Below are 26,357 nucleotides of genomic sequence, written 5' to 3'. Positions count from 1 at the left end.
AAAAAAAAAAAGAGGTTAGAGTGGGAGAGAGCCAAAGCATAAGAGACTGTTGAGAACTGAGAACAAACTAAGGGTTGATGGGGGGTGGGAGGGAGGAGAGGGTGGGGGATGGGTATTGAGGAGGGCACCTTTTGGGATGAGCACTGGGTGTTGTATGGAAACCAATTTGACAATAAATTTCATATATAAATAAAAAAAAACAAGCAAACACTGAAAAAAAAAAAAAAGAATTGAGGGAAAGTTTCTCTTTGTAGACAGTTAGTTTCCTAGTGTTACCATAAAAAAAATTATGCAAACTGGGAAGCCTAAAAACATAAAAAACTTACTCTACATAAGTTCTCGAGGCCAGAAAACCAAAGTCAAAATATTGGTAAGGCCATATTCCCTCCAGAGCCAATTTTCCTTTTCTTATAAAAACACCAGTCGTATCAGATTAAGGGCCAATCCTAATGAACTCTCTTTTTTTTTTTTTTTTTTAAAAAAAGAAAGAGAGCACAAGCAAGGGAGGGGCAGAGGGAGGAGAGAGAATCTTAGGCAGGCTCCATGCCCAGCACCAAGCCAATGCAGGGCTTGATCTCACGACTGTGAGATCATGACCTGAGCCAAAATCAAGAGTGGGACACAAACAAATGAACCACCCAGGCACCCCATAATGAACTCATCTTGATTACATATGCAAAGATGCTACTTCCAAACAAGGTCACATTCACAGGTACAGGGATTGAGGTATACAACTTAATCCAGAACATACACTATTTCAGCTAATAAATGAGGATAAATGAGGAAATAAAATATCATCATTCTGCAACTCTTAATGAAACAATGAACCTAAACAATGACGATCAATGACTGATATTATCCAACACCTAAAGAGGCCATTATGGTTCTGGTAGAAGGAGCCAGTCATTGAGAAGTTTTGTCCAAAATTCTAAACTAAATATGTTCAAACCTCTATTTCTCACTACTAATTTTTAGCAAATTCAGGCATCATAGAAACAATTTTAAAGAACACCACAGGGATGCAACTAACAAAATTCAGACTGTGGGAAATTATACAAGACAAAAAACTGATTTTTTTTCTGGTAAATAAATTAAGGGAGATCTATAGATTTAAAGAGATTAAAGAGAAAACTCACACAATTGCATATATGCTCCATATTTCAAAACTAATTTTACCAAATAAACTATAAAATATAAAGGAATAAAATATTAAGAGATTATTAAATTATTAACTAAAGGATTAAACTTATAAAAGATTAAAGAAATAACTAGTTGTAAATACCAATTTTACATATTGACTGGATATTTAATAATGTTGAAGAATTAATGTCAATTTTTCAGAAAAGATTATGGTCTATGGTTATGCTTAGGAATAAATAATTCAGATCTCTGGTGACACATTCAAAAATATTTATAGATGAAATGTTATGAGGTTATTAGATTACTTCAAAATCATTTAAAGGGAAAGAGAAAAATTAGCAAGTATAAAAATAAGTTAGCCATAAAATGATAATTTTTTTAAGCCAGTGATATATTCATGGTGGTCTATTTTCCTATTCTGTCTACATTTGTGTATGTTTGATATGTCCCCAAATGAAATATTTTTCAAAAACATATATGTAATATATGAACTATAAATTCAATAATGAGGACAAAAAGCTAATCAATAAAGTCCAAAAACAAATTAATGGCTGAAAGATTAGATTGAGGAACTCTTCAGAAGATACTGGGAAGAAAGAAAGTGACACAAACAGAAATGTTGAGAGGTGCGAAGGATGAAAGAATTTTCAGCACTTATATAAGAGACGTCCCAAGAGTGAAGATAAAATGACTGATATTTGAATAAATAATGACTAAGAACTAAAGATGTGAAACACAAAAGTTAAAAGAAAAATGGAATACCAGACAGGAGAGATTATTAAACAAATTTTCAAACAATAAAAATATCCATATTAGACACATTATATGAAATGTAACAGTATCAAAAAGGAAGAAAAAATTGAAAAGCTTTTAAAGAAAGATCACTCATAAAAGATAATTATGGATTAAACTTTTTAATAATAACAGTCAATAAGACATCTGAGCAACATGTTAAAGTTTTGAAAGACAATAAATTTCAACATAGAACTTTATATTGCAGTTAAACTATTATTTAAATTTTGTGTCTATAGATTTATCTCAATGTAATCATATAGTATGTGATCTTCACATAAGTGACATTCTTCTTTCAATTAGCAAAATATTTTCAAGGTCCATCCATGCCTTAGTATAGTTCAGTATTTTATTTCTTTTTATGGCCAAATAATATTCTACTGTATAGATTCACCACATTGTGTTTATCTGTTCATTGGTTGACGGACATTGGGTTGGTTTCACATTTTGGTTATTATAAATAATAAATTTACACTTAATTACATATTTTGATGATGATGATGATGATGATGATGATGATGATGATGATGATAAATGCTGCTGTGGACACTTACGTTCAAGTTGTATGGAAATATGCTTCCATTTGGCTTGGATAAATGCCACAGAGTTGAGTTTCTGGATCAAATGGTAACTCTATGTTTAACTTTTTTTGAGAGAGAGAGAAAGACAAAGAAAGAGACAGAGTGTGAGCTGGGGAGGAGCAGAGAGAGAGACAGAATCTGAAGCAGGCTCCTCTGAGCTGTTAGCACAGAGCCCGACACAGGGCTCAAACTCATGAACATGACATGACCTGAGCCGAAATCAGACGGTTAACCCACTGAGCCACCCAGGCACCCCACTATGTTTAACTTTTTGAGGAATTAACATGGTTTTCCAAAGTGACAGCACCATTTTACATTCCCACCAGTCAGGGTGTGAGGGTTTTAATTTCTCCACATCCTGACCATGTCTTTCATATTATCTCTTTTCCATTGTAGCCATCCTAGTGGGTTTGAAGTGTTATCTCACATAGGTTTTGATTTCCAAATCCCTGATGGTTAATGATATTAAGAATCTTTTCATTTATCTATTTGTCATTTGTATATCTTCTTCAGAGAAATTTCTAAACAAATGTTTTGCCTAAATTTTATGTCATTTGTTTTTTTGATTTTGAGTTCTAACAGTTCTTTAAATATTTTAGAGACAAGTCTCTTATCAGATACAAGATTTGCAAATATTGCCTCCCATTCTATAACTTATCTTTTCACTGTCTTGATGCTCTTTGATGCACATTAATGTTAATTTTAATAAACCTCGATTTATCTATTTTTGCGTCATATTGCTTGTAGTTTTGATGTTGTATTTAGAAGCCATTGCCAAATCTAAAGTCACAAAGATTTACACAAATAATTTTCTCCTAAGAGTTTTATAATTTTAGTTCACATGCTTAAGTCTGTAATCCAGTTTTAGTTAATTTTTGTATTCAGGATGAGGCAGGAGTCCAACTTCATTCTTTTGCATGTGGATAGCCCTTAGTCCCAGGATGATTTGTTGAAAAGACTATTCTTTCTCCTTTGAATTATTTAGGCACCTCTATTGAAAATCAATTGACCTTAAATGTAGAGGACTCTATATTCCACTGATCTTAATGTCTATCCTTATGCCACTACCACACTGTGTTGATTACTGTTGTTTTGCAGTAAGGTTTCAAATTAGTAATGTAAGTCCATCAAATTTGCTCCATTTTTCCAGATCATTTTGCCTCTTGGATCCTTGAATTTCAAAATGAATTTTAAGATCAGTGTGTCAGTCTCTACAAAGAATAAAGTTGGGATAGTGACTGAAATTGCATTGAATCTGTAGATCAATTTAGGGAGTATTTTCAGCTTAAAAGTATCAATCCTCTATAAACATGAGATGTATTTCCATTTACTTAGATGTTCTTTCATTTATTTCAGCAATGTTTTATCACCTTCAGAGTATAAATTTAACATTTCCTCTTTTAAGTTTATCCATAAGTGTTTGTTTTAGATGCTATTTTATTTTTTTAATTTTTCTATTTGAGTGTAGTTGGCACACAATGTTACATTAGCTTTGGGTGTACAACATAGTGATTCAACTTCTCCATATGTTATCTATGCTCACCACAAGTGTGGCTATCATCTGTCACCATACAATACTGTTAACTAGCACTGACCATATTCCTTTTGCTGTAAATACCTATTCTCAAACAATTCCAAGAAGAAGAAGAAGAAGAAAGAGGAGGAGGAGGAGGAGAGCTTCCAAATACCTTCTACAAGGCCAGCATTACCCTGACACCAAAACCAAAGACATCACAAAAACAAAACAAAACAAACAAACAAAAAAACACTACAGGCCAAAATCTCTGATGAACATAGATGCAAAAGTCCTCAACAAAATATTATCAAGCTGCATTCAACAAAACACTAAAAGAATCATTCACCAATATCAGGTGGGATTTATTCCAGGGATGCAAGATAGATCAATATTCACAAATCAATCAACGTGATATACTACATCAACAAAATAAAGGATAAAAATCATATGATCATCTCAATACATGCAGAAAAAAGAATTTAACAAAATTCAACATCCATTCATGATAAAAACTCTCAACAAAGTATGTTTAGAAGAAACATAATAAAGGCCATATATACAAAATCCACAGCTAACATCATATTCAATGGCGAAAAACTGAAAGGATTGCCTCTGAGATAAAGAACAAGGTAAGGGTAGATGTTCATTCTCACAATTTCTATTTTGCATAGTACTGGAAGTCCTACCCACAGCACTCAAACAAGTAAAAGAAAAAAGAAGCATCCATACTGGTAAAGAAGAAGTTAAACTGTCACTATTTGCAGATGACATGATACTATAAATAAAAAACACTAAAGACTCCATCAAAAATATATCAGAATAAATGAATTCAGTAAAGTTTCACAATACAAAATTAATACCCAGAAGTTGTTAGTGTTTCTGGGGCACCTGGGTGGCTCAGTTGGTTAAGCATCTGAGTTTGGCCCAGGTCATGATCTCGCAGTTCATGAGTTTGAGCCCCATGTCAGGCTCTATATTAACAGCTCAGACAGAGCCTGGAGCCTGCTTCACATTCTGTGTCTCCCTCTCTTCTCTGCCCCTCACCACTCATGCTCTGTCTCTCTCTCAAAACTAAACAAACATTAAAACAGAGATTTTTAAAGAAAAAAATTATTAGTGTTTCTCTACACTAATAATGAAGTAGCAAAAAAGAAAAATTAAGAAATCCATTTACAATTATGCTAAATAGAATAAAATACCTAGCAATAAACTTAACCAAGGAGCTCAAAGGCCTGTACTCTGAAAATTATATGCTATTTTAAGTAAAATTATGTTCTCAATTTCACTTTTGGGATTGTTCATCGTTAGTGTATAGAAATACAGTTGACTTTTGTATATCGATCTTGAATCCTCTAAACTTGAGGGACTCATTTATTACTACTAAAAGTTTTAGTGAATTCCTTATATTCATTATCATGCCATCTTTGATTAGAGAAAATTTTACTTCTTCTGTTCTAATTTGAGTGCCTGTCATTTCATTTTGTTGTCTAAAATTTCTCTGCTAAAATCTCTAGAACAATATTGCATAGAGGTGGCAGGAGCATACATCTTTGTCTTGCTTCTTATCTTAGGGGTAAGATATTCAGTCTTTTACCATTCTGTATGATCTTAGCTGTGGGTTTTTCACAGATAGCTTTTATCAGGTTAAGGAAATTCTCTTATATTTCTAGCTTGTTGAAATAGTGTTGGATTTTGAGAAATGCTTTTTCTGCATTTAATAAAATTATCAAGTTGTTGTTTTTTTATTCTTTATCTACTGATATGATGTATTACATTCAGATGCTAAACCAACTTTGCTTTCCTGGGATAAATCCCACCTGGTCTTGGTGTATAATTACTTTTCCTATATTCCCAGATTCTTTTGCTGGCATTTTGTTGAGCATTGTTTCATCTATATTCAAAAGATATGGATCTACAGTTTTCCTTTTTGTTGTTGCTTTTGACTGTTTTCTTATTAGAACAACTTATATTCTTAATACAAAACTTTAGATGCCTTCCCATTAAGATAAGGCAAATACGATATGTCCTCAAATAGCATTACTATTTAACATAACATTCGAGGGCTTAGGCAACTCTTTATTATAATAAAAGGGTGAAAGAATTTTATGAATTAAAAGAAAATAAATTTAACTTTTGCTGTTTGCAGATGTTATCATCATTTATGTAGACACTGAAGTATGCCAACTGTTAAAACTAATATGAATGCTCAATAATATTGCAAGCTGCAAATCCAACCTAAAAATGAATACTATTCCTATATACTAGTAATGGCTAACTGGAAAATCTTGTGCAATCTGAAATATCATCCAAAATAGCAACATAAAATTTAAATAATCTAATAATTATGTAACAGTCTTTTAAATCAATCAGGGGAGCCTGGGTGGCTCAGTCGGTTGAGCGTCCAGCTTTGGCTCAGGTCATGATCTCACAGTCTGTGAGTTCGAGCCCCACGTTGGGCTCTGTGCTGACAACTCAGAGCCTGAAGTCTGCTTCGGATTCTGTGTCCCCCTCTCTCTCTGCCCCTCCCCCACTCATGCTCTGTCTCTCTCTGTCTCAGAAATAAATAAACTTTAAAAAAAAAATTTAATAAATAAATCAAAACTCTATTAAAACACATGAAATTAGCCTATACTTTGATTTAAAAAGCATATCATCTACAGATACATATCACATATATACAGAGAATGACTTAACACTTACTAGGTCAATTATCTCAGATTAGTTCACATATTCATTGCAACTTTGATCAGTATTATAGTCAGATCTTTGGAGGAATTTGGCAAACCTATTCTTAAATTTATATGGAAGGATAAATGCTATTAAATAACTAATTCAACTTAGAAAAAGAAAAATACAGAGATGAAACATTTTACCAAATATCAAGGCAGACAATAAATGCCATAATAATAAAAATAATTATCATGCTTACTCAGGAACAAACAAAACAAACAATGGTACAAAATAAAGTTTAGAAATACAATCATAAATTTTACTTCCACATTTAGATATTTTATTTTTAGTTATTTTATTTATTTATTTGAGAGACAGAGAGAGACAGAGCGAGACAGAGAGAAAGAGAGAGAGATGAGGGGGCAGAGGAAGACAGAGAAAGAATCTTAAGCGGGCTTCCTGCTAAGCGTGGAGACCATCATTGGGCTAGATTCCACAAGCCTGGGATCATGCCGAGTTGAAATCAGGAGTCAGACACTCAAATTACTGAGCCACCAGTTGCCTCCTACATTTAGATCTTTAATCAAACTGGAAGACTTTATTTAGGGTGCCAAGTAGGCATTTAGCTTTATTTCTCTGCATTTATTGAGAAGGTTTGCCCTATACCATCCATCAAACAATCTGTCTTTCTCCTACTGGCAACTGTGTCATATATCAGACTTTTACATACACATGGAATATTAACATATAATCAATTTGTAAACAGGAAAAGATGGAAACATTTGTAAGTTAATGACAGCTTTCTGGGGTTTGATATTTTTACTTCAAGGGCTCTATCTCTGTAAAAAGTTTATTAAAATATTCAAGTATGTACAATATGAGCAGAGGAACAGAAAACAGACATTTTTCCAAAGAAGACAGGTATATAAAAGATCCAATATGCATCTTGCAATATGCAAGATGCAATATGCAATAGGCAACAGGTATATAAAAGATGGTCAACATCACTAAACATCAGGTAAGTGCAAACTAAAAACATAATGACTTATCTCCTCACACTTATTAGAATGGTTATCATCAAAAAGACAAGAGAAAACAAGTGTTAGTGAGAATATAGAGAAAAGAGAATACTTGTGGACCATGGGAAGAACACAAATAGGGCAGCCACTGTGGAAAACAGTATGGAGATTCCTCAAAAACATTAAAACCAGAACTACTATATGATCCAGCAATTCCACTTCCAGATATATATTTTAAAAATACTAAAATAAGAATTCAGAGATATATCTACAGTCTCATGTTCACTGTATTATTTATAATAGACAAGATATAGAAACCACCTAAGTGTCTATCAATGGGTGAATGGAGAAAATAGATGCAGTATATATACATATAATGAAATACCTTTCAACCATGAGAAAGAAGGAAATCTTGCCATTTATGACAATATGGATAGATCTTAGAGGCATTATGCTAAATGAAATAAGCCAGACAGAGAAAGACAAACACTGCATGGCATCACTTACATGTGGAACCTTAAAAAAAAAAAAAAGTGTCAAACTCTTAGAAACAGTGGTTGCCAGGGACTGTGGGGTGGAGGGAATAGAAAGGTTGGTTAAAGGGTACAAAATTTTAGCTATAAAATAAATATAATCTAGGAATCTAATATAAAACATGGTGACTATAATTGATAACACTGTATTATATAATCAAAATTTGCTAAGAAAGTAGAACTTAAATATTCTTAGCAAAAGAAAAAAAGATAAATGTGTGTGGTGATGGATAAGTTAATTAACTAGATGGTGGGACTCCTTTCACAATATATATATCTACTTACCATATGTACACTTTTTTTTGGGGGGGGGGACAGAGAGAGACAGAGCATGAACGGGGGAGGGGCAGAGAGAGAAGGAGACACAGAATCGGAAACAGGCTCCAGGCTCCGAGCCATCAGCCCAGAGCCTGACGCGGGGCTCGAACTCACGGACCACGAGATCGTGACCTGGCTGAAGTCGGACGCTTAACCGACTGCGCCACCCAGGCGCCCCTGTACACTTTAAATATCTTACAATCTTATTTGTCAATGATACCTCCATAGAGCTGGAAAAAAAATTTCAAGCAAGGATAGCATTGGGATCACACACACACACACACACACACACACACACACACACACACACACACCCAGTAAAATGAGGTAAAATGATACCAGAAACTGAAAAGATAATATTGTTAGAAGTGGAGGAGAAACACTGAAGTATTCCCCAAACTGAGAAGCCATTTTGAGACCAGTTTTATTCAGGGTAACTAAGTGACAGGAGTGGGGGTTGGTATCAGCTGGAGGACAGTCCATGGCAGCTGCAGTTATTTTCCACAAAGCCCAGACCTTAGTCCACACATTTTATAAAGAGGACATGCATGGTAGTGAGGGCAAGGGTTTCCACCTGCACCTCAAAGGACTTGCATGCACCTAATAGATGGCTAATCTTTAATTAGATCCTGTGGCACCACCTGTGCATTAGGAAGGGGCAACACTACGTTATCTCTAACAGATTCATGGGAGGCCAGAGCAAGCCTTCTTTGTCCCATCCTCAGCAGGCATTTCTAAGGTACACATACTAATCTTCAAGGACCCTGGAACACGGAGCCCCAAGAGAGGTGGCCAAGCAAACATGAACAAGATTGAGGGCCAGAGATGTAGTCAGTATTGTTACAACCCTACGACTGTCAAGAGAGTACTTCCAATTCATTTCTTCAAAGTTCTTGTTAAGGAAAACTATATATAAACCTTTTTAGGATTTGATTTTTTAAAAAGATCTTGAATTAGATACAAGTGAAAGTAATGTCTTTTATTGAAACATCTAACCTCTAACATCTACCACAAGAGAAGAAAATCTGTTCTTGCATTCAGTAGCATGTATCAAGTATATTAGCTGAATCACTATATTCTATTCCTGAAACCATCATTATACTGTATGTTAACTAACTTGGCTTTAAATAAAATTTAAAAAATTAAAAATTAAAAAAAGAAAAAGAATGTCCTAGCTTTAATTGATTCATCTCTAAAATACCAGAGTAGGGGTGCCTGGGTGGCGCAGTCGGTTAAGCGTCCGACTTCAGCCAGGTCACGATCTCACGGTCCGTGAGTTCGAGCCCCGCGTCAGGCTCTGGGCTGATGGCTCAGAGCCTGGAGCCTGTTTCCGATTCTGTGTCTCCCTCTCTCTGCCCCTCCCCCGTTCATGCTCTGTCTCTCTCTGTCCCAAAAAATAAATAAACGTTGAAAAAAAAAAAAAATTAAAAAAAAATAAAATACCAGAGTATCACATCACAAGATGGTGCAAGGAAAGGAAGTTACAGATGAATGGTGTCAATATAAAACAATCGATAAGCATGGAGGACTAGATTTCAGGAGAGATCCAAAATAGCATACAAACTGTACGGTGAACTCAAATTCAATATCTGCAGGGGTCTATAACCCAATATAGTGGGTGGGAAGCAGAGGAAATTTTCAAGAAATGGCAACATTTAGAGCTGAGCAACTGACAATAGGACCCAGAAACCACAGAAAATGAAGAAATGGTGACAAAGGAAAACTATACAGTGTCACAGCCCTAACCTAGCGTAGTGACATCCTGCCAGAAGTGAATGAAAAAAATAACAAAATCAAAGCAGAAACCCAACCACATGAATTTGGAAAATACAATGGGGATTACAAAAGCCTTCCTATCAGAGACTATAGGGTCCCAGGATTAACTTTATGCACTACAAACACCAGGCCTATTACAGCACGATGAATAACAGCCTCCACTGTGGCTGGCCATGGACTTCCTAAAGCACAGACTACCATCAGGGGTGGAGAGAATTGGCAACACTAGGTCTGCAAGCCAAAAACAGCAAGGACTGCAAAGGCTAAGGAAGGTGGAATTCTACAACAAGGTAAACCATACCAACTGTATTTCAGTGAAAGGGTTATCTATCCAGGTATTTTATTCTACCTGAACAAACACATAGAATAACCTTGAAATGTGCATTAGTTCAAGTCACATGTTTCTAAATATATATGACATAAAGGTGACCAATAGCCAAACGATAGATTGAACCTTCACTGTTGGTTATGGACATCTTGGTGCTATGGGAAAAGATAATTGTGACTGTCTTACACATACTGTGTTGTACTCAAATAATCTGTAAGTGCCTCCTCCAAATATAAAAAAAAAACAGTCCACCTAGGAAAGAATAAAATTGGTGTACCATCTACTTTTGGAAATTCATTTTCAATTATTTTATAGTGTCTTTGTGCTGTAACATTTTTTATATTAATTCTGAATGAAATCAGAGCGAACAACAGGACTGTTTTAAAAAAATAAATGTACAACCTACCAAAGGTGATTCTCATGTAATTGACTTTGACTTTCTAGGGAGGAAATATTTTACTCATTTAAAAATTCTGATTTGAGCTCCGTTTCCAACTCAACGGGAAGATCACAACTTGGATGACAAGACCACCCATCAGAAAACCTCCCTTTGAATACTTGTTCCACAGGCTCCTGCTCATTGAGTTAGAAAAAGCAAGCCTAGGAGTACAATGACCTTAACTTCTAGAGAAGGGGGTTCTGAAGCCTTTGAGCACATACTAAGTTGTCAGTTCGCTGAATCATAAGTGAATCTATATCTCCGTATCTTTGCAATAGACTTATTTAATATTGTAAAAAGAGGAATCATGGAAAACATTTTGGGAATGAGATAGAAAGAAGGACTACTATCTACCTGCTTTAAAAAGGGGTTCTGGGGGCACCTGGGTGGCTCAGTCGGTTGAGCATCTGACTCCGGCTCAGGTCAGGATCTCGCAGTTTGTGAGTTTGAGCCCTACATCAGGCTTGCTGCTGTCAGCCTGTCAGTACAGAGTCTATTTCCGATCCTCTGTCCTCCTCTGTCTGCCCCTCCCCTGGTTGTGCTCTCCCCCAAAATAAATAAAAAATTTTAAAAAGGGGGAGGTTTGATAAGAAGATCAATACAGATTTAGAAAACTATTAAAACTTCAGCTACAAAGGAAATGAAAAACGTGAATTGTCTGTATTCCTGCCATCTCCTCATCCATCCATCTTATAATAGCCTTATTGCAACTAGACATAGGGTGATGAATGCAGAAATGTCAGACAGAAAGGAACATATAAAGATAAAAGACTAAAGGAGGAGAAAAAAACCCCACACAACAAAGAAGTGACTGCATGTTGCTTTTGTCATCATTTTGTTTCCAAAAGCTGCCTGGGTACGAGTTAAAAGCCAGAATTCCATAAAGACAGAAGCAATCCACAAAAGAACCCTAATGTGTCTGAAAAAAAAAATTATAATACAGAAAAAAAAATGGATAAAGCTACCACCAAAAGGTTCTCTCTCTGTCCCTTTAAAGTAAAGCTCTAAACTCACACACTGAAAGCTTTTATTTAAGGATCTCAAAGCACTTTACCAGCAAGTAATTATCCTAGCATTTCCTACTAACAGTTGAAAACTTGGAAATCTTGAGACTCAAGTTCAGTAGTGTCTTCAAGTCCTATAATGCAGAAATACAGAGTATAAGTTACTTACTTGAGCACCATAACCATCAATAAAAAACCTATTGTTGCTTTGCTTCCCTCTGCTTTAACCACTCTTTTCTTCCAAAAAATTGCTCATTGCAATCTGCCAGAGATTGGGGGGGGAGGGGGGGACTCACCTCCTAAAGAGTCTTTTCTCTGCCAATACATTAACCTTGCACACCAAATATGTATCATCTGTTACACTATAGATTTTAGTTGAACCAAATTGCACAGAGAAGAATATCTCACTGCTAAAAAAAAAAAAAAAAAAAAAAAAAATCCTAAAGCTCATTAGCGATGTTTGCAAGGACTCTGCTCCTTCCAAATTTTCATTGATCCATAATACAAATATTTAAATAGACTTTCTTTTCTGATTTTACTCCTCCTAATTACACAAGAATTATCTTATGTAAAAAATAATAGTAATAATAATAATAACACTGTTCCATTTTTTCCCCAAGTAGTACAACATATCCTCTTAAAGGGAATTTTTTTTAGGAAAAATTCATCGATTTGTAATATTAATAGAGTCTTCCACAAGAGACTGAATATAATTAGTTGAAGTAAAAGTTCAATAGTAAGGGGATACATCTCTGCACAACAGAAATAGAAGTCTCTGGAGCTTCTGGAGAATATCTAGGACTGAAGTGTAAGAAGGGAAAAGGGAGAGAAAAGAAGGGGAAAAGAAACCAAGCTGGGGACAACAGTCTGTGGATTATGAATTGTTACTCATTCCTAAAATCTCACTCCTCAAAATAACTTCACCAAAGTCAATTTGATTGTCCACCCTAGAAAGTAAATGAAGGCACTTGTCATTGATCCCCTCCACTGCACCAAACCCATCAGATGAAGAATCAGAATGAAGATGAAGCATGGTTGGGGCAGTGGGGAGAGAAGAATGGAATTAAAACTGAAACTGAATTGAGGTTGTTGCTTTTCATTGATAGGAAAAAATAAATACAACGATGGATCTTAATTATAGTGGTAATGAATAGACAAATAAAAAGAGAATGCACTCTTTCCACCCAAGGATCCAGAAAATAAAAACAAATCTGAACAAAGGAAATTTTATCTCCAATCAAAAGTGGGAAAGAAATAAAGCACGGTAAGTATGAATACAAAATAAAGTTGTAGAAATAAGTCCTGACTTACATTAATTATAATAAGTAGAGTTAAGCTCACTTTTTTTTTCATTTTTTTTAATGTTTACTTATTTTTGAGAGACAGAGAGAGAGAGATAAACAAAGAAAGAAAGTGTGAGCAGGAAGGGTCAGAGAGAGTGAGGGAGACACAGAATCTGAAACAGGCTCCAGGCCCTGAGCTGTCAGCACAGAGCCCAATACATGGCTAGAACGCAGGAACCGTGAGACCATAACCTGAGTTGATGTGGGATGGTTAACCGACTGAGCTACCCAGGTGCCCTGAGTTAAACTCACTTTTTATGAAATAAAAACTTTCAAAATAAATTTTTTACAAATAAATCCAACAATGTTATTCTAGAAGTCTCAATAACAAAGAAATAGATGTAAAAAGATGCAAAACAAATGGATGAAAATATATGTTAAGCAACATGTACCAGCCAAAATATAATTTAAGGTAAAAAAAATTCCATAAAAGATAAAGATGAGCATTTCACCCTGGAAAAAGAAACAACATGCTAATAACTTAATAATCATAAATACAGACACTCAATAATAGGGCCTCAAAACATGCAAAGCAAAAACTTAAATACCAGGAATAAATTAATCTTTAGTTTTAGTAGAAATTCAAACACATTCATCTAGAAACTAACAGATTGGGATGCCTGGGTGGCGCAGTCGGTTAAGTGTCCCAACTTCAGCTCAGGTCATGATCTCGAGGTCCGTGAGTTTGAGCCCCACGTCAGGCTCTGTGCTGACAGCTCAGAGCCTGGAGCCTGCTTCAGATTCTGTGTCTCCCTCTCTCTCTGACCCTCCCCCATTCATGCTCTGTATCTCTCTGTCTCGAAAATAAATAAACATTAAAAAGTTTTAAAAAAATAAAATAAAAACCAACAGATCAAGCAAAGAAAAAAAAAGATTAGAAGCATATCTTTATGATTTTTTATTGAAGTATAGTTGACACAATGTTACATTAGCTTTAGGTGTTAGAATTATATTTTCAACTTTGACCTAATGAATATATCAAAAAAAGTAGGTCCAGTAAACATAGAATGTACATTCTTTTCACATACACAGAATATACTCAAAAATCCATCATGAATCAGGTTAAAAAGTAATCTGATGAGGTAAGCATTACCTAATACTAAAACAAGACAGAAAAGAAATCTATAGACCAATATCTCTCATAAAGAGAGACGCAAAAATTACCAACAAAATATTAGCAAATTGAGTCCAACATGTATAAAAAGAATCATGCATCATGATCAAGTGGGATTTGTCTCAGGTATACAAGGCTGGTCCAATATTCAAAATTTAATTACTATCATCCATTACATCAATAGGCTAAAAAAGAAATGTCACCATATAAATAGATGCAAAAAAAGCATTTGACAAAATCCAATACCCACTCATGATAAAAACTTTCATGATATGAACTAGGAATAGAGAGGAAATCCTCAATTTGATAAAGAAAATCTACAAAAACCTATAGCTAACATCACACTTAGTGGTGAGAAAATCAGAGCTTTCCCGCTAGATAAAGAACAAGGCAAAAAATGTCCTCTCTCATCAATCCTTTACAACACCATACTGAAAGTTCTGACTAATGCAACAAAACAGCAAAAGGAAATAAAAGATATACAACTTGGCAAAGAAGAAAACCAGCATTGTTTTCTGCAACTATCACTACAGATGACATGATAATATATGTAGAAAATGTGAAGAGATCAACAAGAAACTATTGGAACTAATAAGTGATTATAGCAAGAAGTGAAGGATACAACATTAATATACAAAAGTCAATCACTTTCTTATTTGCCAGCAATGACCAATGGAATTTGAAATTAAAAACACAAGGGGCGCCTGGGTGGCTCAGGCAGTTAAGTGCCAACTTTGGCTCAGGTCATGATCTCGAGGTTCATGAGTTCAAGCCCCACATTAGACTCTGTGCTGACAGCTCAGAGCCTGGAGCCTGCTTCAGACCCTGTGTCTCCCTCTCTCTCTCTGCCCCTCCCCCATTCTCTCTCTCTCTCTCTCTCTCTCTCTCTCTCTCTCTCTCTGTCTCTCTCTCTCTCAAAAATAAAATAAACTTTAAAAAAAATTAAAAACACAATACCATTTACATTAGTACCCACAAAAATACTTAGGTATAAATCTAACCAAATATGTACAGTATCTGAGGGCAACTACAAAACTGATAAACAAAATCAAAGAATTAAATACATGGAGAGCTATTCCATGTTCGCAAATAGGAAGACTCAATATTATCAAGACATCAGTTCTCTCCAACTTCATCTTGGGATTCAAAGAAATCCCAATCAAACTCTCAGCAAGTTATTTTGTGAATATTGACAAGCTAAGTCTAAAGTTTATACGGAGAGGCAAAAACCCAGAATAGTCAACACAGTGTTGAAGGAGAAAAAGAGGACTGAGGCTACCTGACATCAGCATTTACTATAAACCTACAGTAATTAAGAGAGTGTGGTTTTGGTGCAAGAACAGACAAACAGATCAGTGGAACAGAAAAGAATACTGAGAAATAGACACACATAAATGCAGTCAACTGATCTTTGACAAAGGAGCAAAAGAAATATAATGGGAAAAAAATTGGCTTTTAAATAAATGATGCAGGAACAACTAGACATGAACATTAATAAAAAAATGAATCTAGACACAGACACTACACTCTTCGTAAAAATTAGTTCAAAAACAGATCACAGGCCTAAATGTAAAAATTAAAAAAACTATAAAACTCTTTTTTTTTTTAATTTTTTTTTCAACATTTTTTTATTTATTTTTGGGAGAGAGAGAGAGACAGAGCATGAACGGGGGAAGGTCAGAGAGAGAGGGAGACACAGAATCGGAAACAGGCTCCAGGCTCTGAGCCATCAGCCCAGAGCCTGACGTGGGGCTCGAACTCACGGACCGCGAGATCGTGACCTGGCTGAAGTCGGACGCTCAACCGACTGCGCCACCCAGGCGCCCCAAAACTATAAAACTCTTAAAAGACAAATAGAAGAAACCTAGATGTCCATGCATAATCCGTGAAAGAAATCACTGACTGGCTGGACTTCATTAAAATTAAAAACTTCTGCTCTTTGAAAGACACTGTAAAAAGAATGAAAAGACAAGCCATGGACTGGCAGAAAATATTTGCAAAGAGCACATCTGACAAAGGACTGTTACCCAAAACATATAAAGACCTTGTAAAACTCAACAAGAAAACAAATAACCCAACTAAAAATGAGCCAAAGACCTTAACATATACCCCACCAAAGAAGATAGACAGATAACAATGAGTACGTGAAAAGGCCAACCACATCACATGTCAACAGGGAAACCCAAATCAAAACAAGAAACAGCCAAAATCTGGAATAGTGACCAACCCTAAAAGTTGGTGAAGAAACAGAATAACAGACACTCTCATTCATTGCTGGTGGGAGTACAAAATGGCACAATTTGGAGGACAGGTTGTTTCTAACAAAACTAAATAACTTTTACCATGATATGGCAGTTGTGTCCCTTGCAGTCACTGAAAATTTTGAAAAGTTATATCCGCACAAAAACCTGCTCATTGATGTTTGCAGCCACTTATTCGTAACTGCCAAAACTCAGAAGCAACCAAGATGTCCTTCAGTGAATGGGTAAACTATGGTGCATCCACACAGTGGAATACTACTCAGCACTAAAGGGAAATGAGCTCTCCTTTGAAGAACACATGGAGGAATTAATAAGTGAAAAAACAATCTGAACAGGCTACATACTGTCTGAATCCAATTATATGACATTTCTGGAAAAGGCAAAACTATGGACACCGCAAAAAGGTTATTACCTGCCAGGAGTTAAGGGGTGAAGGGAAGACTAGGCACAGCATAATTTTCAAGGTAGTGAAACCATTCTCTATGATACTACATAGATACATGCCATGGCACATCTGTCCACACCCATGGAAGGTACAACACCAAGAGTGTACCCTAATGTAAACTATGGACCTTAGTTGATAATAACGTGTCAAAGTAGGTTCATCAGTTCTAACAAACGTTCCACTGCAGTGAATCCTAGAGGCCCAATCCTCCAAATGCCAATGTCCAAGGCTGCATGCAGAAACGTGATGTGCAATGCCATCCTGAAATCATCAAATAAGGTGTGTCAGGCCAGCAGAGGACCAGAATGGCAGCTTACCTGATAACACCCGGGGTCTGGAAGCTTCGGCCACCTTCCAAGGTCAGTCAGCATTCTCCTCTTTCTCGTCTTCGTGCAGCCCTGTGTATGGTCCCCTCCAAACCCCACTTGCTCTACATCCACACAAATCACAGGCAATGGAGGCAGGTTGGGCTGAGGTCTGGTCCCGGTGAGTGGAGCGTGAGGTTTCCCTGGGAGGCAAACAGGATGTAGTTGGAGCCTGCGGGGTCTGCATTGTGGCTCTGGGTGTGTGAGGGGCAGTGAGTGTGATTCCAGATGGAAGGGCAAGGAGAGGAAAAGCTGAAATGAGCAGAGCAACAGAGGCAGCTGAGAGAACGGCAGGAGCGGGCCCCAGCCACTGCTGCTGACACCACTCTCCCCAGAGGAAGCCTAATCTCACGGGATCTCAGAGGATCTGTGGGGACTGGATAAGAAACACCTGAGTGCCACAGGTGCCAGAGGTCTCTCATCACAGACTCATAGTTGAGGAGCCCGACACATGGCACCTATCAAGCAAACCCCAGTCCTCATGGACACCTCCCCAAATGCCCTAATCAGAGTCACGATGCGGTGGTGTCTCACCCCACGGGCCCAGTCAAGCGTAAGGGACCAAGCTCTAGCCCAAAAGCAGTTCAGGGGCAGGACTACCAGAAATCGGAATGGGGGAGTGAACTGCTCATACTTGCAGCGCAAGCCTCTCACCTTCCAGAGACCAAAGGCACCGGGATGGTAACCCAGGCTGCTGGCACTGAACCCTGGGTCCCCAATCCCATGTCTGCGAAGGTCCAAGGCCACAGAAACCTGAATGCACAGTGCCAATCTGAAATCGGGAACGTCAGGCCAGCAAAGGTCCTGAATGGGAGCTCATCTGGTAATACCCGGTACTGTCACGGCTTTGGCCGCCTACCTCAGTCTCCAAAGCTCCTCATCCTTCTCCTCTTCCTGCAGACCTGAGAATGGTGCCTTCCAAACGGGACCTGCCCCTACCACAGACTGTGTCACCCTCGCCTGTTAAGGCCTCCAATAGCTACTACAGTTTAAAACAATTAGAAATCAAAAGGATAGCAAAAGAAAATGAAATACCATATAATTGAAAACCCATTATCCTATATCCCCAAATCAATGGGTCAGAGTAAATAGCTCATATTATGAAATACTTAAAGTATCATGAGAGGACTGCACACCATAATTTTGAAAGCAAAGTTACATATATAAAGTAAAATGTAGATGAAAGCATCTAATAGGGAATAAAATGTCTAAAATTAGTTGAGCATTCAACTCAAAAATTAGAAAATAAGCAATGGAAGATTTTTTTGCAATAATACTTTTTAAAACTATGTAAGAAACCAATAATTAAGATAAGAGCAAAAATCAATGAAATGGAAAAAGAAGAGAAAGGATTAGCAAAACTAAATCTATTTTTAAAAGGCAACTAATAAGGCAATTCTCTAGTAAGATTCATGAAGAAAAAAGAAAACACTGATAAATAAGCAAGATTCAGAATGAAAGAGGGAAACTCACTGCTTATAAAGCAGAGATTATTATTATTATTTATTATTATTATTATTATTATTATTATTATCATCATCATCAATCTTTTGATTGCCAAGATTGGCCAGGAAATATTTCCTAAGAAAAAGGACTAGACAAGGTAAGTAACCATTAAAAGTAATAGGATGATTGGGGCACCTAGGTGGCTCAGTCAGTTAAGTGTCTGACTTTGGTTCAGGTCATGATCTCATGGTTTGTGAGTTCAAGCCCTCCATCATGCTCTGTGCCGACAGCTCAGAGCCTGGAGCCTTCTTCGGATTCTGTGTCTCTTTCTCTCTGTTCCTCTCCTGCTTGCACTCTGTCTCTCTCTCTCTCTCTCAAAAATAAATAAAGACTAAAAAAATTTGTTTTAAAAAAAGGTAATAGGATGATAGATGAAAACATCTCTTCGAAAGTCTCCACCCAGATAGTTTATCCAGGCAGTTTTTACTAACCATTCAAGGAACACATAATAACCTACAGCTTCTATAATTTTTTTCTAGAGTACAGAAATAGAGACAAAGTGGCCTCTAATTTTTATAAGACCAGTATAACATATATGACAAAATTAGACATTTAAAAAATTAATGTTTTAAATCATTTCCATTTGTGAATATATTTACAAAACTTCTATGTAAGGATTACCTAAATGAGTCCAACAGTATTTTGTAGACACTAGAAGTTCTATTGTTTTTATAAATTATACTAATTTTACAAATTTAAAGATGCTCCAAAATTAGGTAACTTATTAGTTACAGTAAATGATTAAAGGGGAATAATATGTCATTTCAAATAATGTAAAAATGAAAATATTCAATAAAATGTAACTTTTACTTATTTTTTAAAAACTCTTAGCAAAATAGACAAAGAGGAAATCTTTAACTGTGTTCAGGTGCCTAGAAAACCATACTGCAAACATCATGCATGCTTCATGGAGACCAATACAATCAAACAAGATAAAAAGAGACTTAAATATTCAAATAAAGGATCAAAATGTCATTTCAAAAAGATAGGATCATGAATATTGAAAAAAAGGAGAATCAATGGATAAACTTCTACAACTAACAACAATGTAGCAAAAAGAAACTTAACGTCATACAAAAAAAAAGCAAAGTTACTCTATGCCAATAGTTACTATTTAGAGTAATATGCCAGTCATAATAACAATAAGATCTGTAAGGGTCGGATTTAACCTAACAAAAGCTTTCACAAAGCCATTCTGGAAAACAGGTAAATGGCGTTAAATGGCATTTAATATACATCCAGATAGACCAAAATAGGTGGAGAGATATCCCATACACATGAATCAATGAATGAATGAATGAATAGAAATTCATTCAGCAATTATTTATTGAGTTCCTGCTGTGTCAGACTCTCATCTAGCTTGCAGCAGTGAAAAAGAAAACGAAGGAAAATTTGTATCCTCATAGATTATATATATATAACTACATGAAGCCTATAATAAAATAAATATGTCTATTTCTGCCAAGTTAGCCTTCACATTCAGTGGCAAATGCAGTCAAAACATTTAAAGAGTTTAAAGGAATTTACCACAGGACCATATTGTCATAGTTTGTATTCCACATGAATGGTGACCCTTGGACTCATGGGATGTAGCAGTCATAATTTGCAAATTTTAAAATAAAAAAGAAAGTTCTAAAAATAACTGTATAATTCTGAATAAGGAGAGAAAATAGCAGATCTTAAATCAACAAGATATTAAGATATTTCACAAGGCTATAGTAATTAGGGCAGTGTTATAATAATAGGAAAGAAGCCAGATCTAGAAACAGATCCATGTGTGTGCAGAGATCCATCCATGTATAGTTATCATATCCACTTTACACCAATGTGACTCACAAACATGATAATTTAGACAACATGAAATGTTAGAAAGGACTGTGGGGTTATGAATTATTGGGATCATTTTGAGGTACACGAGTTTGATAGACTAGTGAAACCAAGTATATGCACACCCTGTGCCCTACTCCACTTTTGGCATCTTTTTTTAAGTTTTTATTTAAATTCCAGTTAACACACAGTGTAATATTAGTTTCAGGTGTACAGTGTAGTGATTCAACACTTCCACACATCACTGGGTGCTCATCAGGACAAGGGCAGCACTCCTTAATCCCCATCACCTATTTCACCCATCCCCCCACCCACCTGTCCCCTGGTAACCATCAGTTTGTTCTCTATCACCAAGAGTCTGTTTTTTGGTTTGCCTCTCTCTCTTTTTCCCCTTTGCTTGTTTGTTTTGTTTCATAAATGGAAGCATCTTTAACTATCCAAGTTGAAAGATAAATAAAATGTTGTGTTAGGTATGATTGCTAAAATTACATATATCAACATAGATCTTAGAAACTAAAGTTTTGTGAAAAATATCAGATGTAGAATGAGAAGTACATCAAAATGCCACTGTAGGAATGTTTTAAATACATAACATATATATTAAACATATTAAAAACAAACTATATTACATATTACCATACATTTTATGATATGCGTTTGTATAAAAATAAGGACACAGAAGGTAGATTTGCATGGAAAGTAGATGTGAGTGGGAAATTTTATACAAAAGATTTTTTTTTTAATTTAACGGAGAAACACAAATAAAGTCTATTGTACTCATGAATACTTGCTCGAGTGATATTTTGGCACTGAAAAATCAATTAAAGAGCTAGATTTCACCTTGGAGCGATACACTGAAGAACAAAAACAAAGTAAGAAGAAAAAAAAAACTGAAGAGTTCCAGGCTACCTAAGTTTTTCATTGCCCTCTCTACACAAAGAATAAACAGACATACTGATAAAGGCTCTGAATTTCTACAGACCATAGAATCGGAGAACTGAAGTCACCATTCTCAGCTAAGTAACACAAGGCTATAGTAGCTCCCAACTGATGTCACACATTTATAACAATCAACCTTTTATTGAGGGCAAAGGCTGTGTCTTCATTTAGTTAATCTCATGAACTCACAGTATGTTTCTTATGCATAAGATATTGTGCTAGAAGTTGATAGAAAGAACAGAAATGATGTTTTTTTAATTGAACCTGTAGAACTTTAATTTGTAGAATGTTCAAAATTGCCTCACATGCTACGTATCGATCACACTCAGAGAAGTTAAACAATTCACCCAATATCCCACAGTTAATAAAGGGAATGAAAATGAGAAGTAGAAATGCCCAAAGTTCTGGGCAATTTACATAAATACTAAGGATCGGATCAGAAGAGTAAATTCATAGCAGTATTCTACTTAACAGCAAAAACAAAATACACAGTATTCATGGACATGAATATATTGAATGATGTGAAGACTGTGGGAAAATATGATATTGGATGGGAACAAAAGATAGACACTGCAGAATTTTTTAAAAAAAGGAAAAAGACTATAAAGTATGGCAATGACATATCTACACTAGGTGACCTATTTTTCTCTATGTCTGATGTAAATAGTTTGATGTCACTGGGCTACCTTGCTCATACTCAACCTGTCATCACTTGAGTGCTCTTTCAGCACAGGGCCTAAATCAGCACGGTCTTTTCTAAGTCAGAAAACACCACTGTTCTTTATCATGAATCACAGCTTTGAGGTTACTGTGGTGACTTTGTCTGGGCAGTAGTAATTACATTATCAGTGCCAGCAATAATTATTCAATTAACCATCTAATTGTCAAGGAACCCAAATTTGGGATCAATAGTAACATGAGGTGCTATTTTTCAACTTTCCACTAGGAGTTTGGAAACTATGGATTTATTGGTGAGGAGGTGAGCACCAATTGAGAATGAACAGTAGTCTCAGCTTTCATCATGAGCAGACTCTGGGGCAGCATTTCCATCCTTTGGATGGGAAATAGAAAATTTTATTCTCATTTCCAGCTCTGCCCAGGGACACAGGCAGAAATGTGAAGATTATTGTTCTCCAAAAAAGAGACATGAATATAACCACAGGCCAACAACATCATTAGCCTCCCATTCAATACCCCGGTAATGATTGATGGGAAAAGGGAAGCTTTAGTCTCCTGGGATTGTCCAGAGTGGCTCATGACAGGAACAGCATTATTTCAGCCAGCCATAAATCACCAATGTTACTACAGTTCTCTTGAAAACCTGTATAGCCATGGTCTCAAGAGTTTGCACAGTGAGTCTGCCTTGCATTTTAATATTGGCATTTTGATTCAATCCCTGAAAGAGGTCCTGGTACAATAGGAATTACTTTAACTTCCTTATTATCCATAAAAGTTTATTCAACTCGATGTCTTTAAAGTTTGATGTGTTTAAAGTTCTAAGCCAGGAGTTTTCATATTTACTTTAAGGGATCTTTATTTACTTCTTTTCCTGTATTTAACTTCTTATCATGGTGTTCTACAGCCCAAATTAGAAGTAAAGTTTACTTCTGAAGAATATATTTAGGATATATAGGACCTAAATTAGAGTATAGGGTACTTGTCTTAAATGAAGTAACTTTTTTTTTAATTTCCCAAAAAAGAAACAAATAACAAATTTTCCATAATGTCAGAGGTGAAAAGTATAATTTGTGAGTAGTAAACATATTTTTCCCCACTAAGATGCTACAAAAGTGATAGGAGAACTGATGGCCTCATGGATGGTAATTTTGTTTGTTCTGAGGAACAAGAAAAATATGATGGCTAGGTGGAGCCCCTAAAGTTGTTAACTGAATAAATGTGGGGAATCATGTAGGAAAGAAAGACATCTAGTACAAGAAGGAGGTAAGAGTAAATGTGTTTGCTTCCTTTCCTTCCCAAAATCCCACTGAAATGACAGAAAACATAACCAAAATTAATTCAAATGCTCTTTAAAATATAATTACCCAGGCAAGTAGTTATGAGAACTTTCTGGAAGAGAGAGACAGAGCTTCTGGCATTAGCTAGATGGAGAAATAAGAGCCCAGAAAAATGTAGGCCAAAGACATAAAAGATCTGAAAAAAATAAGAGCTTTTCTTTCCAACAGACTTCTGGATTAACTTCTCACAGAGTCATCAAGTACAGAAGGTGAAAGCAAATTGTGGGTAATTAATAATTGTACCAATGGAAATTCTGAACTAGTAGTTCTACTTCTCATGTAGGGGAGATGGATGGAGATGTGAACCGCAGTTTCGCCCTGGACAAATACAAAAGAAAAGGTCTATAAATAAGTAAAGCTGATGGATCAGTTATTTCCTAGCATGAATGTATATTAACACACACACACACACACACACTCATATACTTATAAAAGAGGAGTTTGTCATTCTCTGATTTATAAAATGGGACAATATTGTACAAAATTTTCTGAAGCATTGAAATAAAAAGTGGTTCTATTTTAGGATATAAGATGCCGGGCATGTGCCATAATTCAGAATATGTGAAAGAATTTCTAGTGAATAAAAGTTTTTATGTAATTAGTTCAAGTAAAATGAAGAACTACAATTCTAACCATTGCATCTATTTAACAGGACTCACTGGTTGATTTTTAAGAGAAGCTTTTTAACTAACTGTGACATGCCATTCAATTAAGAAAAAATTAAAACTGCAAGTTTTACCAAAGAATAAACCTTGAGATTACTAAATGTGAATATCATATAATTGTAAGCTTGTTATAATGCTCAAGATTGCAAATGTGAGCTAAGAAAAAACTCTGGGTCACCATGATGGCATAACTGCCAATGTCTCACTCTTCCATTGCAATGGTTGAAGAATATAGTTTGAAATTATACAACTAAATCCATGATGTATATCACATAGCCTTCATTTAGGTGCAAATAACATAATCCCAGCTAATGGTAGGCAAAGTGATAAAGACATTTAACTATCTCACACAACATGTCTTCAAGTAGACAATACAAGGGCTAATGCAGAACTCAATGACTTTAAATGACAATTTTTTGTACAAATGTATGCTACTATAGAAATACATGATGACACTATTACATAAAAGTAACTGAAGCGATCATCAAATAAATAACTTCAACCATCACTAAGGTCTGCATCAACTTGGCTGTATTTATTTTTCTACCTTCTGTTTCACAATTTACGAGCTTTTGTTATTGATTAAATTTTGTATGCCAATTTCTGTATTTTAAAATGTGAAAGAATTTGACCTTACATATAAAGAAGGAAAAACAAATGGATAAATACAGTACATTATATCTTAGTTCAAAATAATACTTTCAGATATTCAAGGACCCAGAAAGTTCACCATCCACATACTCCTTCTAAAAAGGTTTATTCCTGGACAAATTCCAGCAGAATAAAAACGCAGTCCACAAGACAAACATAGGATCCAAGAAATGGTGAAATCACCTAATGCATCAGTCAGCCTGGGCTGCCATACAAAATACTATAGACTGGGTGGCTTAAACAACAGAAATTTATTTTCTCACAGCTCTGGAGGCTGGAAATCTGAGATCAGGGTTGTCAGTTTCTAGTGAGAACTAGATGGCCACCATATCCCTGTAACTTCTTTGAACACTGTGGAAAGAATGAGCTTTCTATGGTCCCTTCTTATAAGGACACTAATCCTATCTGATAAGTAACCCACCTTGAAGACCTAATTTAACCTTACTTATCTCCTAAGGTTCTATATCCAAAAATAGTAACATTGGGAATCAGGGCTTCAACATCCGAATTGGTTGGAGGGTGGAGGGGCAGGGAAGGATACAATTCAGTCCATAGCACCTAAGATATGCAGTTTAAAAAAGAAATCTCTGTAGGAACACTGTGTCAGTGCAAAAAATGGTTCCAACCAGAGCAGGAAGTCTGCGAACTTTGTGAAAACTGCCTTCAAAATTAGACTAGATACTACTATACAAATTTTTGAGGAAGAGTGTATAAATTATAACATGCCCTTAATGAGAAAGTATTTCTCTTCTTAATTCACAAAGAAAGTTTTTAATTATCAACAAATAAACATAAAAAGTTATGATCCAAAGTAATACATGGTATAATTTTGAGCAGCTAAGATTATGAGAACTTTCAGAAATAATGAAGCCACGTAGTCATGTAACTCAGAAAGACAAATAAGACCAAGCTGATACTCACAATGTATAGTTCTTTGTATGTTTCCTAAAAGTGATTTGTCATTTTACCATACATTTTGCTTACAGATCAGTCTTTTCATATTAATTTCTCTTAAAGAGTGATCCTAAAAGTAGTCTTAAATTTTAAACTTGTTTTTAAATTAACGAAGGATTATCTGATTTTTATTAATAACTGATAGTACCTTAAGTT

At 35.6% G+C, this 26,357-nt stretch overlaps 1 long non-coding RNA gene across 4 annotated transcripts in view; it reads right to left on the bottom strand.

Annotated features, from left to right (window-relative positions):
- Positions 1-17,218: 17,218 nt before the first annotated feature.
- The window catches only part of LOC147581961 (uncharacterized), a 102,949-nt gene continuing 93,810 nt past the window's right edge, over positions 17,219-26,357 (bottom strand). For all 4 annotated transcript variants that reach the window (XR_015249803.1, XR_015249805.1, XR_015249802.1 and 1 more), the window contains one exon: positions 17,219-17,787. This is a non-coding gene — a long non-coding RNA (uncharacterized LOC147581961). The remainder of the gene's footprint in view (positions 17,788-26,357) is intronic.

The sequence above is a fragment of the Puma concolor genome, chromosome B1 (genome assembly GCF_028749965.1).
Source record: "Puma concolor isolate L17-30 chromosome B1, mPumCon1.1.hap2, whole genome shotgun sequence".
In the NCBI taxonomy this organism is placed as follows: Eukaryota; Metazoa; Chordata; class Mammalia; order Carnivora; family Felidae; genus Puma; species Puma concolor.
The sequence above is the reverse complement of the archived record's forward strand: the minus strand, read 5'-3'. Positions and strand labels throughout refer to the sequence as shown.